Here is a 21,645-nt window from a genome sequence, read left to right on the forward strand (position 1 = left end):
TGCATAGCCTTACTTAGGATAAGATCCAACCTCTGTCTGGTTTTATATGTTTTTATGCAGGTTTCCAGTAGCCGCCTCTCCTTTCCAACAGGTCCCTTTGAAAGTACAGACCTGTTATCTCCTTATAAGGTCTCCCAGGCTAAATGGTCTTTCTGTTGCTCACATCACTTTTGAAGTTGTTTTGATATTCTACAGTTATTCTATAATTTTATAACCTCTAATGTGCTTTCAGCATTTATGGAGATGAAATGTGGCATGTTGGTAATACAGACCACAAGGCATTTAAAATTTTCCACCTGACACACTTACACAGTCTTATAGAGCACAGGATTTGATAGGGAGCTGGAGTCAAGAATGGTGAGTTGCACAGTGGAAGACAGCTGTGAAATGCATCATAAAGATATGTACAGTTGTGGGTTAAATTTTGCTGTTTCTGATGAGAACAGGCCTTTCAAAGACAGACCCAAGACATACTTTTGCATCAAGTGTTTGAAACCATATACAATTATCACCTCCCATTACATCTCTCTGTAGGCAGCTGATGGTTAGAATTCACTGAAATATCTTTTTTTTTTTTTTTTAATCGTGAGCCACTGAACAGAAGTGTATTTGTTCTGAAGAATGTTACAGTCTTCACAGGGATTCTTAAACATTTTCACATTAACAGCAAATACAGTGAATGGCCATTTGCAGACCACCTTTCTGTTAAAAATTGAATAACATCTCTGTGGCAACTACAGCAGCTGCTTACATAAATAAAATAATACTGCCTAGATGCAATATTCTTAGTTCTTTAGAATACAACTTGAAGGTTGGATATGAAAAGAAAGTTGCTGAGTTTTTGTCCAGTCAGAATTATTTTGAGATTTCTGAATGTGCTTTGGAGACTGTGGTGCTAGTATACTGCAAGTTTGTCTTGAAAAGGGCTAAAAGACAAAAGATAATTAAAGACAAAAATTTTGGATATTACTAGTGCACAATCATACATGTATGTGCCTTTTCAAGATAATCAATTTGATCCATTTCTAATCTGACTGATCCCAAACCCTCTCTGGCTATTTTTTTTGTTGTTGTTATTTGCTGCTGAATTTTGTGTACATTCAAAATTCCTCTACCACTTGTCCAACATTCCCATTTTCGGTAGTGGATTTTTCCTACTGTGCCATCTATTCTGCTGCTACAGATTCAGACAAACTCAGGACTTCTGGGGGGGGGAGGGGGGGAAGTGTCCTATTTTCAGCTGCTCTTTCTCTCTGTAGGAGACCAGTAACTCTTTCAAAAACACTTAGGTCTGCTTTAAAGTTCAGCTTTTTTCTGAGCAAGAAGTTCGTGGTAGGTAAAACACCAGAAGAAGGGTTATATTCATGTTTTTATGGGATGATTAATTCAAACTCTCAGAATTTCCTGTCTTGAGTGCTAAAAGAACTTATTGAACATAAAACTGTAAACAAAGTATGATGCAATTCTTAATAGTATTAAGTATCACTGCTCGTCTCCAAAAGCTGTAACTAAAGTTCAGCAAGAAGTTTTTCTCCAGTCTTAAACGTTCTTATTTTCCTTCCTGCCGAAGAATAAGAAATTAAGTACTGTAGGATTCCCTCTGTTTGAACCACATTCTCCAAAGCAGTACTCAAGCTATAAAAGCTAACTCAAATTATTGAAATGCTGCAAATTTTCTTGTACTGAAGCTTACATTGATTTTGACGTTCCCACCATTATCATTATTATTTTTCTCTTAACTACTTACAAAGCCTGATGTTTTCTAGTGTAATGTTTGTACTAAGGACACAGTTTTACACTTTACAGAACAGAGCTGAGAAGTAGTGGCTATTGATTTAAAGCCCTGACAGGCGGGCTGGCAAAACCAGAGGGCTGGAAGGCTGGCTACAGGTTTGTGTGAATTTGGGAAACGAAGAGCAACCCCTGACGACCAGAAGCTGCAGGAGTAAGGAAAGCGGGAGCTGTTCCAGCTTGGGTGTTCGGGGATTGTTTCTCTGCTGTCGCCCCCGGGACGCGGCTGTGCTGTCTGTGGCACGCCGACTGTGCACACTGGGGTGACCGCGGCCGGCCGGCGCTGGGCTGGCCCGGGGCCCGCAGACCCGCCGGAGAACGCCCCCAGCCCAGCCCGGCTCGCCTCAGCCGGAGGCTCCGGGGCTCCGCTGCCATCCCGGGCCCGGCCGCCGCTCCTCCCCGCTCCCCTCACGGGCCCGGCCGCCGCTCCTCCCCGCTCCCCTCACGGGCCCGGCCGCCGCCACAGGTGCGGAGCCGCCCCGCCCCGCCCCCGGCGCGAGCGCGCAGGCTCCGCCCGCGTGCCGACCCCGGCCCCCGCCCCACCTGAGCCCGCGGGCGGGGCGGGGACCGGCCACGGACGGACAGACAGACAGACACACACACACAGAGATAAACAGACAGACAGATATACAGGAGAACGGACGCTTCGGGAGAGCCGCGGCGCTCCGGAGGAGTTGCGCCGCGCTCGCCGCGGTCCGGCAGGAGCGGGGCTGCGGCGCCCGCCGGTGCCGCGCCGCTCCCTCCTTGGCTGCGGGCGGCTGCCGAGGTGAGCGGGGCGGCGTGGGGGGGACCCTGCTCGGTGGCGCGGCGCGGGGCGAGCCGGGGATGCGCGGCCGGAGCCCCGGGGCAGCCCGGCCGCCCCGCGGCCGCCGGCGGGCGAAGTTTGGCGGCCGGAGCCGCAGGTAGCGGGGTGCCGGGGCGCCTCCTGCCCGGGCGGGGTGCGCGCTGCCGGGGCTTAGCGGCGGCTCCGCAGCATCGCTTGTTTGCCGAGAGGATAAAGCGCGTCTCTAAATAGGTCAGGGGCTTCGGCAGCGCCTGGGATTTGCGTAACGATTTTGGTTACGTGGGAAAGGTGCGGGACTCCTGCTCCCGGGCTCCGGGGCTGGACCCAGCGCTGCTTTCCTGGCACACCAAGTGACTTTTCAAAAAGAAGTAGTTGCATGAGCACTGCTCGGCTTTCTTGTTTTTTAAATCCCGACGACTTTGGCAAAGTTAAATTTCTTCAGCAAAGGAGGAATTAACCCACATGAAGGAGTCATCCTTGATGAGCTAATTACGCGTGGTGAGTGTAAGTGCTTTGCATCGCAAGCCCGTGGACAGTGATGGTATGCTTCAAGTGCTCATGTCCTGGTGACACTGTTTCAAAATATGCAGAGAAGCGTTCGGTACAGGATTGTATTTTCTGCAGCTACAGGCAAGAAATGCCCTTGTTTCAGAGGAATTGTCAGAATATTCATGCATGTGTGAAGGCTTAGTTTTGTTTTCTCTTGTTTTTGACTCCTGATCAAACTTGGGAACTCTTTTCATGAGTTTCAAAGGTTGTGAGCTTGGTATTAGATCTGTATTGTTAAACTTGAGTGGGAAATCTATAAATGGAAAAGTTAGAGAAGGGTGGCACTGTGAGCCCTTAGAAGTTTTAATAAATCTTCAAATCCCAATTTAACTGTGGTTAACTACTAGTTATGGGAGGAGAAAGATGATAATTTTATTTCCATACTCTCTGCTGCTGCTTTATTGCTGCCTTGGACAAAATATAAAAATGAGATGCCATAGAAGTCCTCTTGCTCTCAAGAACCTCTATGTTTTCTTATCGGACCGAAATGTAACATGAAACCCAGTGTAAAACCCTGAAGTCACTGGTGTGCACCTGTGTGATTGCAGCAGGTGTGGATGAAGCGCTGCTGCTGCAGGTCCAGAACGAGGGGCAATGAGAGGATACTGGTGGGAAGCCCAGGCTCCTGGATTTAGCAGCTTCTTCAAAGCTTCTGCCTCTCGTGGCAGCATTGTGCTCTCCAGTGGATGCAGCCACCCTCTGCCCGGTTAGTGCAGTTCTGAAAAAGAGAAAAGGTGTCTTTGTGTAGCCCAGAGCTGACAATAGACTGCTGTGAGTGGGTTATGCTGCTCCTCCTTTTCCAAAGAAGCAATCTTGCTGCTCCTACTCAATCTTGAACTCCTTTCAGTTCACCAGGTTAGTAGACTGCTTAAGGGGAGGGACAGTGTTTTTCTTCTGCTTTGTTTATAGGGTATTCCTCTATAGTTGCAAACTTTTTTCTGGTGCTTGGTCTTGCCAAGTGGGTTTTTTGTACCTCAGACCTTTTCCAGTGGATGGGAATTGACATGCTTGTGTGAAATCTGAAGGTGGAAGATAAACCAGCAGTGATGACACTGGTCACATTAATAATAACTTCTTGTTTTTGTTTTGTTTGTTTTTTTTTAAATTGTTTGGCTTTCAATTTGTTTTGTTTATCCTGTTTACAGGGCATTTTCACTCATTTATCAAGGTCTTACTTTTAATTTTTTTCCCAGTGAATTATATAGCAGGTGCTTGGTTAAACCTAAAAATATTAACAAAAACCAGCAGGTGTTAAGATACTGTGCTGACTTGCCTCTTCCTGTACTAATGGGAGCTGTCCATCCCTCCTGTGCTCCCTCTGCACTGCACACTCTCTCACAAGGGATCAATATACTCACGCCAGCACCTATTTCTCTTAACTGATTGTTCTTCACTGTTTGCATTTTTTTTTTTTTCATCTTTTGGATTTCCTCAGCTAAGTTTTACTAGAGAGGCTATCTTCCTCCTCGAGTGCCGTTGTTCAGGGATAAGTATGTGTAAAAGCAGCAAAAGGCCTTGTGGAAGATAATCTTTTGGGGGAGTGTAGGCTTGTTAGTTAATTAGCTCTGGAAGTCCTAAGATTTTGAACAGCAATGAGGATTACTGCATAAAACATAACAGATGTTTTACAGCTCTTGCAGTTTTTTCTCTTCAGGTTATCACAAGGGATTGTGGTTTGAGAATATTTGCTCTCTGAGTTTGAGAATTTAGGAGATTCAGCGGCATTTCTGTTATTTTCAAAATGAGCATATGGTTCAGTTGTGGTAGTCTCAAATCTCAAAGCATTCCTTAGGCTGTGCTGGGATGTAACAGAGTACAGAACTGGAGTGCAAGGTGCTCTCTAGTGTACTGAAATACCCTGCAAAGCTCAGGTCATCTGTAGTTAATGGGAAGAAAAGATGACTTTGCAGTCTGAATAGCTTGCTTTCTGAAATTCTGCTCTTTGTAATATGCCTTAAGACCTTTGGAATTCCTTGAATAACAGCTTGCAGCAGATAAATATTTTGGTTCTGTAACTTTTGCATTGCATTCAGAAAATTGTAGTACTTAATATATGTCACCCATCAAGATATAATTGTGAATATTGTATCTTATGTGATCCTCAATTACCTCTGATGCAGGGAAGGTAGAGGCAGATGTTAAATGTCATAATACCCCAGTTAACAAAGGAGGAATTTCCCCAGATCCATAGAATGCACTTGGATATTTTATCCTCAGGCTGATGAATGTACAGAGTTGAAGGAATTACAAGAACTTCACTCTCCTATGTGACTGTAACATCCCTCTGGCTGCATGGGTTACTAGATTGTCACCACACACTCTGCTTGCCTAACTACAGATGCAGCTCAGATGCTGATTGAAGGGCTGTTTCCTGGTGTTATTTTGTCTACATGCGAAAAAGGTACAGGTTCTTTTCAAATGTAAAATTTGTCTTTTTGCTGCAGTTTCACGGAGCATGCATGATCTTAAAACAGGAAGTTTATGGTTTTCATTATTTAACAAAGGCCAATGTTTTAAAACCAAAACATCTAAAACTTTTTGAAAACTTGTGTCCTAAGGATTTTTAATTTTTTTTTTCCCACAAAATTAACATGTTTTCTGACTTTATGTAATGCACAAAGCAAGCAGGGTAATTGTGGCAAAAATCGTCTCTGCATTGTGCGGTCATTTGACGTCATTGTATATTGTTGGAGACAGTGCTGCCCAAGAGCAGCTGGTATTCTGGCACAGTCACTTTCAGTGAGGGCACTGAATAGTATTAAGAAAGCATCACCTAATTTATGTTATTGGTAGTATGTTGGTAAAAATAACCAAGTACTTGGTAATTTGTTCTGGCATAAGGTATCTTTGGTGCTAGGAAGTGAGGGTCTTACTCTGCCACAAATAAAACCTTTTTTTCTGATGCCCTGCAATACATCACATTCCATGAAACTACGCTAATATTTCCCAGAGTGAGTAATGGTGCCCATTAACTTACACATTTTTATTTTTCCTTTCTAAGTGATTGCTGTCCTCAGATCATGTGCAATAATTTTTTCAGTTTCTCAGACGTGAAGCTTAGAGCTTTAACACCATTGTATATTTTAAGTGCAACTGTGATTCTTCTTATATATTAGCTAAAGCTGACATTGCTTTCTATAAACATATTAATTGACACGTTAAAAATTCATTAGACAACCTGAGCTTCCAAGGCTTGTAAAAATAGAAGCCTTGTAAACCAATCTAACTATATCAGTGCAGCCCCAGTCTGTTGCTTATCAATATTGGTACCTTAACAATTTGCTGCTGCTGAACTACCAGACAGCTCTTGTAATGACAGGTGATGCCAATGCACAATGGGGCATGTTACAGCTGTGCTGTTTACATTATTGATGATTATTTGATTATGAGCAAGTTAACCTGTTAGGAAAACACTGTTAAAGCTTCACTCCTCAGAAATTCTTCAATAAAACTTTGTTTATTGCCAGCAACTTTTTTTGGTTAATAAATATTTATAATAAGGAATTGAAGAGGGAGCAGTAGCTAGACATGAGTACAAGCAGCAGCTTTAGACAGGTGAAGTACTTTTTACCTCACTTTACATACCTACGTGTTTTTCAATTACATAGCCATATGTAACAAAAACATAAATGTTTCACAAGTTTTAAAATGTCGTGAGATTGTGTGGAACAGAGAAATGGCATTAAATAGGTTTTAATTTACAAGTAAGTGAAATGTACTTTCTTTGTGGCAGAAAGCAGATCCTGAATAGTTAGGCACCTTGGTTCACAATTTTCTACACCTGGTAAATTTCTGTGTGATGGGATGATGTTCTGTGGTATTGGTGAGATGCTGTGATTCTGAAATAGACCAGGCAGTTTTTCACTGCTCTCTGCTTTCTGCTGGCAAACTGTTTGGTGCAGGCATGCCAGTGCTGAAAGTATGGGGCACACCTGCAGCTCAGTCAGTCATTTTGCCTGTGAGGTGGGTTAATCTTGTCTTCTAGAGCACACTGATTGACACTGAGATGTCTCACAGGCTCCTCCTGCAAGCAAGGCTCAAAGCCAGTCTCCTCTGTTATAGTATCCATTACTTGCGCCTGTGTGGCAGGGAAAGTGATCCCTAAGACTCAGGTAAGCCTTGTGTGTAAAGGAAGACTGGGTAACTATTTACTACAGGCACTGAATAACAGCAACTGAAATGGCAGCATTCAGGTCAAGAGACCAAGTAAAATTACCTTGACGTGAAGCTTGAATCGTATTATGAATTCAAAAAGAAAGTTTTCTTTGTTTTGCTGTTTATTTTTCTGAGCCATTGTATATTTACAGTTTGAGGCTGTTGTAACATCATGGCAGTCAACCTGCTGCATTTCTACAGCCAGTGTTGTCTCATACTGCGTAGCTCCTAATTGAGTTATTTAGTAGGGACTGAGGTAGTGCTGCTTCCTAGCAGAGGATGTGCTCCAATGAATCTTTAACACTTCTCAGTGTTACTGGACTTGTAAGATCTACTGATTTTATAACATAAGCGGTTATGATGGTTGTTCTTTCTATATGTACTTGTGCAAGTACCAGAAAGCTAAACATATGGGAACAGAGTTTGTTTAACAACACCTGCTATTGTATTTTAATTTGACACTTCCCAGTACATCCCATTTAGGTAGACTATCAGGTGTCATTAGTCCTAAAATAGTTTGACACAATTTCAAAGATTAATTAGGTTAAGAATCAGTGATGGGGCAGGCAACATAAGTATGGTCTACTTCAAAATGAAAATGAGGAAAAAGTTTTAATGTGATTTTTATGTCGAGTAGTTTACACTTGACAGTGTCTAATTGTGTCTGTCATCGTTTTGATTAAAAGGGAAGCTTATTTTCCTAAGGAAGGCAAAAATTTGAGCATTATGACTCATTTTCAAGGTGTATTCCCGAGAAGATGAATTTGGGTAAGATAATAAGTAAACAAAGTTCTTACTTTGCCCTGTGCAGCAAGACTTTCAAAGATGATGCAGGAACCTCCTAATGGGATTTCATAATGAAAATGCTAATAAAAGCTAGCAGAGGAGTACACAGTCTCCTTGTTTGCATGACTGCATGTGACCAAAAAAAGTAATTTCTTCCTTTGGCCACCTGCTAATAACTGGATGCTGAATCTTTGACTTGAAATTGCAAATGCTTTTGCGTGCCTAGGTGCATTTCATCTTTCTGTTAAAATGAGATAATTTAATTTGCTACAATTAAGAAAACCTCTTATGAATCTGGTGGATTTCTGATGGAAAAGATTTAGCCTTTGTCTGTTTCGGCAGTCTGTTGTCTGCAATGCAGGTGCAGTCTATGCCAGACAGATGCTTATTTGGTAGATTGTGGGATCTCTGCATAGTCAGTACCATTTTTGATGCTTATCTTGGTCCCTTGTTAATCCGAGAATAAGAATACCAATATTTTAAACCTCAAACAGCATTATGAGAGTTTAAGACTTGTGAGGTTAAGAATGTGAAAATTGGGAAATGCAATACAACCTTTGGGTCTGTTAGTGGGCATAATCAGGAGTAACTTTTGTTTCTTTCTCGTCACACTTTGTGCACAGCATGGGTAATATGTGCTTCAACAATAGTAAAAGAAATTTTATAAATCTTTGCTACACTTCCATGATAGAAATAAAAGAGCATTCTCCTGACATAAGGGGAAACTTGAGCACAGAGAGGGATCCTCAGCAATGTTAATGTCTGGGCTGAGTTGTGGGGTCAGTGTGCCAGCCTCAGGGTGATGTAGGGTGTGCTCACAGCAGAGCTGCTGTCCTGAGCAGCAGCAGGAACATCAGCAATGCTCCTTTAGAGCTGGAGCTCCAATACAGCAACTCTGTAACCTCCAGCCTGAATTCTCCACTCGGGCTCCCAGGAAAGTCGAGTGCTAGTAGTGAATGATTTAAACAACTTGCCAAGCATTTCTAGCAGCTCTGTGGAGCCCAGGCTGCAGATAGATTCTGCACTGCAGCATGTAAGTGCCTCAACAGTGAGAGAATCTTTTTTACTTGCAGTCTCCTGCTTTTTTTACAATTTCTGCAGCAAATTACATCGGGTTTTTTTAATGAGGTAGCTGTTCTCATTACTTTGATTGTCTTGACTAATCTTCAGTCTGTGAGGGGAGGGAAAATATGATCTTGTAAACTTAAAGAGCCTATTAGTTAGGTTTCTTTTAAAAAGAAGCTATTCTGCCTTAAGGAATCACGGTAAATCTTGAAGTTTTTTATCAGTGAGTACTTTTCAAATGGTTAAAACTAGAGCTTGGCTCCTGGAGGTTCTGAAATGATTGAAAAAATAAATTCATTTTGTGCTATATGGAGTAGCATTAGGCTTGGCGTGCTTTGTGTTTCACGGGTACTTGCTCAGGTATTGCCAGACTCCACTCTGGAGAACTTCGCTTTCTTTAAGACAGGTGACATCAGAAACAGCAGAACCTTATTGTCAAGTTTGACACCTCAAATAGACTAATGGCACTCCTAGTCCCATGAGTAATGTGAAAGCACTAAGCACATATGGGTAGGGATACTTAGTGCTATAGTCTTATTCTAAATAGTATTAAATGCTGACAATTAATATATATTGTGTATAAGTATATGAAATAAACAGGGAAGTCATTCTTCTAAAAAATGCTGAAGCTTTAGAGAATAAATCCTATGGGGAGGGGCTGAGAGAGCTGGGGTCGTTAAGCCTGGAGAAGAGGAGGCTCAGGGGTGACCTTGTCACTCTTCTCAGCTCCCTGTTGGCAGGCTGTAGCCAGGTGGGAGTCAGCCTCTTCTCCCAGGTAACAGGAGACACCGGATGGGGGGAAATGGCCTCAAGCTGCACCTGGAGAGGTCCAGGTTGGACATCAGGGGAATTCCTTCACTGAAAGGGTAGTTAAGCACTGGAATGGGCTTCCCAGGGAGGTGGCAGTCACCATCCTTGGAAGTGTTCAAGAAGCAGCTGGCCATGGTGTTCAGTGCTATGGTTTAATGGACACAGGGATGTTTGGTCAAAGGTTGGTCTCAATGACCCTGAAGGTCTTTTCCGACCTTTATGATTCTCTGTTTCTATGACTTTTACTGAACAAGGTTTGAATAAGGGTAAGTCTACTGTATTCAGGGACCCCTTCTCTACTGCAGGCAGGTGACTGATGCTCTTGAGCAAGTGATATTCCTGGAAGGCTAGGCAGGAGCCCCCTACACTGGTATTTTCTTCCTCTTTCAAACAGGTTTGAGAAAACGTTTCAAACAACCTCTGCTGTCTTTCCATGGCACGTGCGTTAGTCTCACGATCTCATGAATGTTACAAAAACAGCTTAAGAAATGAGACAATGGAGATTTACAAATTTCAGCGTCAGAGAAATTTGCATTGATGATCAGTAACAACAAATTTTGATAGAAGTAATGTCAACATCTGATTATGTTGTCAACTTCATAATTTGGTTATATTGTCAGCTATGCTAACTTGGTAGATTTGTTGAGTCGCAATTGTCCTCATCATAATTACAATCTATTATGTAACTCAAATAGGTTGGGCAGTGGGAGGCTGACAAAACAGGTGTGGTGTAATTCTTGTTTTTACCACTTTCAGTGAATTTGTATTGGCCAATTTTCTGCATATAACTTGGTGGTGGGGTGTACTTGCAGTGTAAAAGATCTGGAAAAAACATGCTATTGAAGGAACCCCATGCCCCTCTCTTACGTGTCATTCAGTTCTCAGAAGCTTTTCACCTTTTTTTTCTTAACTGTAAATTAGAATATTGATTAAGTTTCTGTATCACAGTTTTTCAAGAAAGGATCTGATTATTTTTCTTTATTTTGAGTTGAACAACTAGATCTTGAGCAGGGATAGAACTTCCTTGTTGTTCAGAGGGGAAGATTTACACTGACCTGGCTTGGCGAGTGTTTACCGATGGAGGAAGCGCGCTGGCGTTAAACCCCAGCCCCAGGAGGCAGACGGGCTGCAGGGAGCCCGTGGCTGGCAGGGGCTGTGGGGTTTGCAATCTCTGGGTGCAGCACCACGGCTGCTTCCTGCCTCACACGGTTACCGCAGGGCTGTTTGCCATGCGGTTCTGATAACCATGGGAATTGTCACGGGCGGTTAGCAGCCAACATCATGCTTCATGCTGAGCATGGGGCTTGGCAGGTTTGCTTTTGTGTGGTTCTGCCACATAAATGCCTTTGTAATATCAATGTGATGGAGTGGCTTATGTTTTTACAGAACTGGGGATCACATTTTGTGTGACACTGAATCAAAGCTTTGGATGTTTCTGATTATGTATCTTTTTACTATACATATATGCTCTTGAATCTGTTCCTGTCATTTATTGTTGCTACTGTTGTATGGCTTCTTCCATCTTGTGAGAACCCTCAAATTCCTTTCATGTCAATAACTTGTTGAAAAAAGCTGATTTATTTTCAAATTTCTTACAAGCTTGAATTAGTGGCTCTGGGCCACAGGAATACCTTATGTTGTTTAAAAGGATAATTTCAGCTTGAATTTCCAAACGGGCTAGTTTTTAAAACCCAGCTCTGTTGCTTTTTAATTGTCAGAATCTCTCTCAAATGCTTGTTACAAGGATTTGTATTTCATGTTTTTTGGTAAAGCCATAGGCAGAACTTAATTCACTTTTCAAAAGTGCTGCCAAATGCTTTTCAGAATTAGTAGTGAATATTAAATCTTGAGATTGCGTTGGATCTTTCAGGTTGCAGAAGTGTGAGCTGTGGCTTTTGTGGGCTGACTGCAAGCAGCCCTGCTGGTCCCTGTCGCTTCTGAGCATCCTCTGTACCTCTTTCCTGTTCCCTCAGGCAGCTGCAGTGCCTTAGTCTTTGGTCTTTCTTTCAGCAGCTGTATTTCTTGGCTCTTCTAATTTCTTGACCCCTGTGATGGCTTGCTGAGCTTAGTATGTGTCCTGTGTGTTTGACCCATGCCTCCCTTCCTGACTGCAACCTAATGCAGCAGATTTCAAGAGCAGCCAGCAACTCAGAGTTTCTTAGAATATCCCAGTAAAATACAAATCACCTTATGGACGGCACTCCATTTTTAATGAAAATTATTTTGGGCCCCTTTTCTAGTCAGTGAAGCCTGAAATAAAATTCACACGCCCTCTTTTTCTTTTTTATTTAATAGAAAAAAAGAAGAATGCTCTTTAAAAATAAAGCTCACTTGTCAAACTTGGGTATAATTTAGAGTGAAAAAACATTTATTCTTCCATTTTAAGGTATTTAGAGGGAAACCACAGTTGGGAAAATGAAGGGTAAGATTACAGTATAAGCACTTGGCTATTCCTTGCAGATACACATTGAGACTGATGAATATGTATATTTTTAAAGAAATGTATATTGGCAATGATTACTCTGAGATACATTCTCTTGCATTTGATGAATTGCTTTAGTAGCTACAATTATTAGATCTCTGAAAAGAAGGTGAAGAAGGAATAGGAGTTCAACATAGGTCTGCATATATCTGTTCAATTAAAAATCTTTTAAAGAAAAAGCTCTAGGAATTACAGGATCATTCTTGAGCTCTGTTTTCATATGGGCTTGGTGTAAAAAGTTTCTCATCTACAAATGGAGGCTCCAGGTGTCGGAGTAATATTATGCATACTTAAAAGCCCTCTTGGGTTGTGAGGTATATATTTCAGTTGACATCTCTGCATCAGATTTACCTCTGTTCCTCCAAGTAAGAGCTTTTCTGATGTGATTGCATTGACTGAGAAATCTGGTATCAGGAAACAGATTTTTAATTTTTTTTCCTCAAATGAGTATTGCCTTATTAGTCAAGGAATTCTGTGAATAGCCTGGAGTGTTTGCACTGAAGTTTAAGGGCTAGATTTAGATACATTTGTAACTAGTGTATGTAGAGATTTCCAGGGTTGTGAATTTCTGTCTTCAGAAGCATATCAGAAGTTGATACTAATTAGAAAAGGAGTTAAGTAAGTTTAAAGACTGTATACAAGACTGCACTGCAGTACAAGGCAGGATGATCTGTTATTAAAAAGGAAAAAAAAGGTGAGTCAGGGTTTCATGGGGCTTTCCTGCTTGGAAATGAAATATTGATGTTTTTTCAGGTAGTAGTGCTCAGTTCTTAGAGAAAATACCGATCTGCTGGAAACATCTTTTAATATTTTACAATATATTATACCGAGTATGGCCAATTTTGGAGTTGTCTGATATGCAACAATGCAGAATTTTATGCTTAACTGACTCTTTAATTAGCTCTCATTCTGTCTCACATGATTTATAGCTTCATGACTCCAATGTAAAAAGGATATATGACTTAATGAAGCAGAAAGCTGCAGTGGGTTCCCACCTCTAGCTGCTTAATGGTTTCCTGGAGGAAGGCGAATGGTTGTGCTGCAGAGGAAGAAGCTGTAAGCATCTCCTCATTTGTAAGGCAGGGATGTAACAGTCCACGTTGCTGTGACTTACAGCTGTTTGCCTCCCTGTCGCATACACAATTCATTAGAGTGAGGAGGGAATGTGGCTCTTGCATAAAGCATAAAAATAGCAGGTAAAGTAAGAAATGCAGATGTAATCTTTCTTGCTCAAACTGAGTTTAGTGCAGCTGTTTGACACATCTAGAATCTAACTTTTTCTTGATCCTAGAGAAACAGTGTTTCAGTGTGAAATAATTTCAGGAATGGACTGTAAAACCCTTGGTGGCCAACTGCTTTTCTTAGCAAAGGAAATCTGGGGAGGTGTTTTCCAATGGCTACTCTGACCATACAAATAAGTTTTTAGAAGAAAGAGGTCATTTTTGCAGTATTACTCTTACATTGTAAGTTTCTCTAGTTGTGTTTCTGTTAGTTTCACGTATTTGTCTTTACAGCAACTTTGATATAGCGGCTCTGATTTTCTTAATTCCAGTACTGTATATTCAAATCAGTTAATTCTGGATTCTTAATAGTTCAAGTGGTCTAAGCATGGCTTCTCCAATGGAAGGGAGGAAAGAATCGGGGACATGAGAGAAATGAACTGGCTTCAGCCTTCTTTGGATCTCCAGAAACAATTTGGTTTCTATTGGAGCAGCAGCTTTCAGTAATTACTATGGGGAACCCTCTGAAATAGAGGAGCAGAATGAAGCCCTTTTTTTTTGTTTCATGGTGTTAAAGAATTACCACCTTCTGCCAAGAGTAAAGTAACATTACAGGTATGTTTCTGGCACCTGTGTCTGATGCAAACAGATATTTTTTCTGAATCTCCTGTGATCTGTATCCATTTCCTAAGTATTTCAGGAAGTGACCATTCCTTATTTAGCTTGTGGTCCTATCTCTATGGGCCCACAAAGGTTGGAACCTTTCCTGGCTTGCATCTGAGGGCTGGGGTTTGCCCTTAGAGTTTTCTAAGTAGCTCTCCCATTCCTCATTCCCTTCCTCTTTCTCTCTTTCTTTTCATATTTTTTTCCCCTCTTGTGAAGTTTGGACTTGCTGCTAATAATCTGCTGGAACTGTGTGGTACCTTTTCAGTTTATACATGAATTACTGAGTTTGTAAAAGAAGACAATTACCTCCTCTCATGATGGGAGATATGGCTTCTGACATAAATCCTGGGGTTCTCACAGAGTTTTGCTGTTGCCAGGTGTTTATTGATTAAATAAGGATTAGTAGAATTTACAAGTAGTTCCTTCAAATGTCTGGTTACTTTCTCACATTCATAAAATTTCTTTCAGTGTTTCTGGACTTCGCAGTCTGTTCTGGAACCAGCACTCTTTGGGACAGCTGGTCCAGGACTTTTTAGGTATCTAGGGAAAAAATAACAATTGTCCAGACTCTTTCCAGTCTCCTCTAAGCACTTGTAGTGGCTGCAATTGTACATGTGGGCTGTGGAAGTCATTGTTGCATGTGGCTTTTGGACTCTAATACACTCCATTTAAATGCCAGTGAAAGAGAAAGTGTGCTTTGCTGTTTTAAAATTGCAGTTTGTGCTTACTTCATGTTTGCAGTTAAACACAAGTACAATATTCAAGGAAATATGCAACTTTATGAGTTTCTGATAGAGGTTGAGAAATTGTGAAAAACAAAGATTACTGCTCTTGGAAAGCTAGATCTGTATTTGGTAGTTTGTTAGGTTATAATTTCAGAAGTGAATTATAGAAGCTTTCCCAGCACTTTTGAAATAGTTGCATCTTCTGGGAAATCTCAAACAAGCTGTGGTTCCTGCTGGACCTTTCAAGGAGGCTGTTTTGTAATGTGTAATGGGGACCTTGCTCAAAGTACAGGGAACATCACAGGGCTATTTTCAGAGCAGAGTAAGGAGTATACATGGCATTCACTGAATAATCCTGAAGTCTTTTTAAACATTTTTGTGTCAGCGTGTGACTCTCTTATAAACCAGGATTTTGGTGGTGGCTCCTGATTCTCTGTGTGTTTGTGAGCTCACTCATCACTGCAAGGTAGACTGAGGTCACCTACTGGGAGCAGCACTGCCTGTGAATGAGGGCACCATGACAAAGTGAACTTTTGCCTTGTTAATGACCTAAACTAGAAAGAGTTTTACTTAATATGAAATACAAGCACCTGTGTTGAGGTATTTTAAGTAAACACATTTATATTTGTGTAAGTTAATAGCTACAGATGCTATTAAGATAATCTAGCTCCTTAATTTTTCTTTGGCAATGTTTTATCCAATTCTGAGTTTTCCTGGCTTAACTTTGAATATGATCAGTTCTATTTGACATAGTGGTATGTTTTCTATGGAGTTAGAATTTTTGTCAGTGAGAAATATATATGTTGGTAAACATGTGATTGTAATACCTTTATGTACAAAGCTGTTTGCATACTTGCTGTCACCATGAGGTTATTACTGAACTATTCAACTGTTTTTATTCCCAACTCTGGCATTTTGAGAGGTACAAATACATTGAGGTACAAATACATTTGACTGGGCTCCAGTCATGCATCTACAGTTGCATGTGTGGGTCCCTCCTTTTCTAGGGACATGGTCACTGATACACCTGTGCAGAAGCATTTGTGAGTTCACAGCCTAAGCATATTACTGCTAATTGTAATTAGATGCTAGACTTGCCCTGGAGCACAGCTGCTTCCAAGTGTCACTCAAGATTAACTGAAGAACAGGAATGATTAAGGACACTTTACCTAGTGAATATTTGGAAAACCATTCTGAGGAGGCAGACTTTTAAAATTGATACCCAGGGACTGTGAGCCATTACTGAACATGTAACTCGTTACTGAAAAATGAGTTTCAAAGCGTTTCTCTTTTAAAAAATAATTACTTTTTCTGTGAAATAATGTGATCAAAAAGCAGCATCTATATATTGGAATAGTGATTGTTTTGCTGCTGATTTTGCTGAGCGGTAGTGTTTGCTAATAAATCTATCTTCTTTTTTTGTATAAGAAATTTGAAATGAGAATCTAAAAGGCAGGGTCAGTATGATCAAATCAAGTGTTTCCCAACTTGAATGAAATATTGTATTAAAATGGCAAATAATGGATGCCATACTGGCCCTGTTTAGGCTTGCTGTGTTTTAGGAACCTTGGGATTAGTGTTTATCTGTCCCATAAAGGACACAAATCATTTAGATTAGAAGTAATCTGATTGTATTGAAGTACAAATTATAGCACAAAGGCCATTCAAGTGGGTTAAGTGACCAGGGTTGGTAAACACCATATGACTGCTGATTGGTCGATGAAAGAGTATTAACTGAAAGATAATGATGGATTTTAATCCAAATCTCCAAAGCGCAACAGCTGTAGTTCCCAAATGAGTTCACTCACTGACAGCGTTTTAGGACACTGATTTATTTGTTCCTATTTCTCTTCCACAACAATTACTTTGAAAAATTACTTATTTTTCCTGTATAGAATATAGCTATTTCACACAGCTTTCTTAGATTAGATTTATCTTCTACTTTCTGTAAGTTCATTATGATTTTTTGCATTTTGTGTTGGAGAAATTGCAGGGTTTTTATTTCAGTGTTCTGTAATATGCTGGGGTAAATTGTTAGGGTGACTTGGTTTATGATGTCCCTTTTTTAATTTCTTTTATGAACATAGTATGAAATCTAGTTAATATTATTTTTAAAAAGGCAAACTGGTATTCCATATGAACTTATTTCCAGAATGCTTACTGATGTTAATGCCTAATGCTTATCACTGATAATAAATCTTGTAAATTTGTGGAGTTTTATTTATTTCAGAGTGTCTATATGTAATTTAAAAATTGAAAGTGTATAAAAACGACATTATGATATCCTAAAAATGAGAAATGGCAGCTGTTTAGGACCACAGTGTAGCATTGTTTAGGATGTGAAATGAAAAATGTAGGTAGACTGTATTTATTAATGACTTCAGTGTTGGGGCAATACTGCCTTTTTTGGGTTGTTGTTGCAATAAGAACTTTGGTGTGGGAAAGTTTCATATTCTCTCAAGTTTTCCCCTCAAATTGTGCTTGCCCTGAAATGTTCATTAAAGGAATCAGATGAATGTCTTCAAAAAGAAAGTAATTTAACTTTGTGGTTTTCCTGGTCCATCTGTCTATTTGCTTTTACAAGGTCAACAAGGAGACCAGATGAAGTGGTACTTAATATTGTTTACAGTCTAAATAGACAGAAACATGAAAAATTGTTAAAGTTCTTCAGAATTATACTGTTTCATCTTGTCTGTCATTGTATTTTAAAAAAGTGTGTGATAAAAACATTCCTCTATTGTTATTCAGGATTTATCTAGATAATCTAGATATGCCAGGAGCAGGCATTAGGTCAGCCTGTGTACTGTCCCTACAGGTTGTTTAGAGAGCAAAAATGGAGTCATTAGTACCTAAGTCATGTTTTGCCCTTTTCATGTAGACATGCCTAATGCTATAAATGGTTTAAGTAGGTATGGAACTCTTCCTTTGGATTCACAGTATAATTCCAAATGCATTTAGGAAAACTGCCTGGTAAAGAAGCTAAGTCCTTAATATCCATTCCTTTGTAAGGATATGTTGGGATATCTCTGAACTCTAGTTGCTTTCCTAGAGGAAAGCTACTGCTAGGGCAGATGAGTCTGTTTCTGCTGACAGCTGAACTGGGCTTTCTTCATTCATTTTATTAGCTAAGAACTGATAAATACTTAAAAATAATAATGTGGCATTTAACTGACAATTTGGCCTAATGATTGAATTGGTCATTTTGCATAAGCTGAATTAATTACAATAGCTGTGGACTCTCACTTAATTGCCATACCTAATGAAGCATAATTAAATAAAAATTTGATTTGTAAATTGTTTAGAAGTATTTTGTAGAATGAACTAGTGATTCCTAACCTTCCTGCTTTTCGGGCATAAGGGAGCATTAATGCTGCAGTTGCAAAACTGATGAGTGTCCCTCTGGAGTTCAGGAAACTGATTTAATTAATGCTTGTGATGATTTCACACTGACATGGTAGCAGAGAAGAGTTCTGGCCAGGGAAAAGGAGATCCTGTTTTGTTATGGAGAGACTTCCTTAGTCCTGGAAAATAAAGGAATTCTATTATCACAGAATGTTTTGGATTGGAAGGGACCTTAAAGGTCATCTAGTTCCAACTCCCTGCTGTGGGCAGAGGGACACCTTCCCCCAGATCAAGATGCTCAGAGCCACATCCAACCTGGCCTTGAACACTTCCAGGGACAGGGCATCCACAGATCCTCTGGGCAACCTGTGCCAGGGCCTCACCACCCTCATGGTGAAGTAGTTTAGATTAGTTATAACCTAAACTACCCTCTTTCAGTTTAAAGTCATTTGAACAATCAGCCGGGGTTGACCCAAAATCAGTGCCTGGGCTGTATTACCAAATACATGCCTGATTGTTCAGGGCTTGTCCTGGAGGAAGTAAATAAGTACTAGAATTTTGGGTTGGGGTTTTCTTGGGTTTTGTTTTTTAAGTCTTATATTTCTTATGGTGATAAAGCATAACAGCAGTCCAGACCCTGATCAAGTGCATGGCTGAGAGATGATAAATGCTGCTGCCTAAACATTGTCAGCTCTGAACATTCAAAAATCATCTCAGATCTAGAAGAAAATTGAAATTGGTTTCTCTTTAATTCCCTTCTAGTTTTTGAGCCTGTAGGTTTCATGTTTTCAGTCAGCTCTGCCAGGATTAGAAGGATATTTAAAAAGCTAGAGTTCCTGGGGATTTTTATGACTGCATGACCCAGGCTTAAGAAAAAGGCCTAATACTGCAAGATATAATTCTGAGAGCTAGCTGCCCTGAATTTGTGAGTGGAGTGTCATAAGCAGAGGTGGCGTCAGATTGGTAACTTGGATTTTACTAAGTGACCCTTTCCAAATGTTTCATGTTCCAAAACCTCATGCTTGTGATGTTGACACAGGATGCATATTCAACCTGCTGGGCCTTTTAAGGCAGTAAGTCTGTTTAAAAATGTCTTTAACACAAATTGTGTTCAGTTATCAGCTATTCAGAAAACTACAACTTGAGTATAGATCAACTCAGTGAACCAGTGTGAGAGAGAAAGAGCTTCATTAATTGGAGGATTTAATAACAGATTTTTTTTATCGTAAGGATGTTTTGTGTTAAAAAGTCAAATGTCTTTACATTAAAAAAAATAACAGGTTTTAAAAAATTTCTTTATTCATAAAATGTTGAGGAAATTTTAAACTACTAAATGTCTCCAGGGAATGTGACAGCTTGGACAAGGGAGAGTGCTACTGAAATAAGGCATAAAAGTCAGCTTTACTGCAATCCTAAAGTTGCAGAGGGCTTTGAAAAGTGAATGACTGGAGAGAAATTTCTCCTGAGAATAAAATGGGCTTCTGAAAGATAACTTGAGCTGAAAATGCTTAAGTAAAAGCTTCTCGTTGTGCACCTCAGCATTTTCTAGTGTAAAAAATATATATTCTGCTCATGCTTTCATCTTCCTGGGGGTTATATTTATTCAGAGGAGATTAATGGCCAGTTTTCTGTGTGACTGCCATCATCAGAACTTTATCCCTTTGTAAAATGACTTTTTAAACTTTTTAGGGGAGGAGTATGCATGAATTTCTGTGAAGACTTCAAATAGAAAGTTGTAAAATGACAGGTGGAATTATGTTTATATCCCTGAGCAGGTGCCAGCCCTGTATTCTATGCAGGATGGCAGCGCAAGACTGACTGTGACTTGTATAATTTGATCTTTTTGTCTTAAGTAACTAGTATTGAGTTTTAAATGCATTTATGATTACCTGGCCATTTGATAAAGTCATGTGTTCTGCAGAGAGCTGCACTAGGATGTGTGGATTAGTGAACTCTGCAGTAGAGGAAGCAGTCTGGGGTGATTTAAAAGAGCTCACAGTTCTACAAACACTCATTTGAAGAAGGGTAAGCCAACATGCTTAAGGAGCTTACAAGAGCCACCTTGTTGCCCCTCCTTGCCTCTGGCTGAATGTCCTGTAGTTTCCAGAATTTTTTTTTTTCTTAGATAGTTCCTGCTTTTTCTCAGGAGCTGAGCTGTCAATTGCAGCTGGCTGATGTATTCTGTTCCTCTGCCCTTCGTGGTCCGAATACTGGGGGAGGTGATGCACTTGTGTTGGGCTGGAGGAAACTTCTGGGGCATTTGCTCTGGGCCTCTGGAGGATCTCTGCAGGTGCAGCCGTGGGGGCTGTGGTGCTGGGGACAGTGTAGGGCCCCTGCAGAGACCTTTGCAGCCCCTCTCCCCCATTACTGTGCAGCACAGGCCTTCATGATCTCTCTCCTTTGTGTCCTGTTCTTCTCATGTTAATGATTTAAAGGCACTTTGTCCATATTTTGAAATTTTACTTCTTAAAGGTTCAGCTTAAACAATGTTTGTTGTTTTTGTTTTTTTTTTTTCATCCAAGCAGACAGTGATGGAACCTTTATATTTGTGCAAGGGTTGATTTCCTGCCTGGGAAAGGTTTTCATGTACCTGGTGATTTACAAAGATTGGAAAAATGCTTCTGTGGATGTATTTTTCTATTTTCTCTGCTTGCTTTAGATATTTATCAATGTACAAAAAGAAATTCAATTCGATAACTTAAAAAGAATGCATAGAATTATTTTATCTATTTTGAGTTCCTTATAATTGGTATTGGGGAAATGGCTGTATTTTCTATTGACCATCTATAAATGGATGTAACACATGAAGTGAGTTTAGGCTGGTTGTGAAGCAGGCAGAAGATTTCATACTAGTTCTGCTTTTTAATTGTCTTTTCTTTCTTCTATGTATATATATAATGTCAGTGCATGGGCAGGAGGATAAGACTACAGAGAGGGTAGGAAAAAAACTGGAACTGGGCGAGAAAAGATGGAGGACCAGCAATCAAAATGATAACAGCATCATTTTGTAAATGATCACAAGAAAAGGAGGCAGAAAAAACATCCTGATGGCAAGAAAGAAAATTCCTAAATTTTTTTTTTTAGGCCAAGGAGAACTGTTAGTTCTGCAGACTTGCTTCTTGGTCTCAGGTTCCCTCTGAACTTGTGGGGCCATATGTGCCTTTTGCCACTGATCACAGTGAGAATCCTCAGCTGCTCCCAGGTCGGTAGGTGGAACCAGCAGAACCTTTTAACTTGTTCTTAATGTACTGTGTATCTTCCACAGTGCAA

The 21,645-nt window shown here is 40.4% G+C and overlaps 1 protein-coding gene across 2 annotated transcripts in view; it reads left to right on the forward strand.

The window, feature by feature from the left end:
* The first annotated feature begins 2,952 nt into the window (after nucleotides 1-2,952).
* ZNF385B (zinc finger protein 385B) overlaps nucleotides 2,953-21,645 on the forward strand; it is a 147,868-nt gene continuing 129,175 nt past the window's right edge. Inside the window, exon 1 of one of the 2 annotated variants that reach the window (XM_054277780.1) lies at nucleotides 2,953-3,073. The gene's annotated coding sequence lies outside the window, so the exon portion shown is untranslated. Of the gene's footprint in view, nucleotides 3,074-3,926; nucleotides 3,980-21,645 lie in introns of those variants that run through there. The other variant, XM_054277781.1, reaches the window with a different exon arrangement.

The sequence above is a fragment of the Melozone crissalis genome, unplaced genomic scaffold, assembly GCF_028551555.1.
Source record: "Melozone crissalis strain CALT ecotype California unplaced genomic scaffold, PUWL_Pcris_2 ptg000023l_1, whole genome shotgun sequence".
NCBI lineage: Eukaryota > Metazoa > Chordata > Aves > Passeriformes > Passerellidae > Melozone > Melozone crissalis.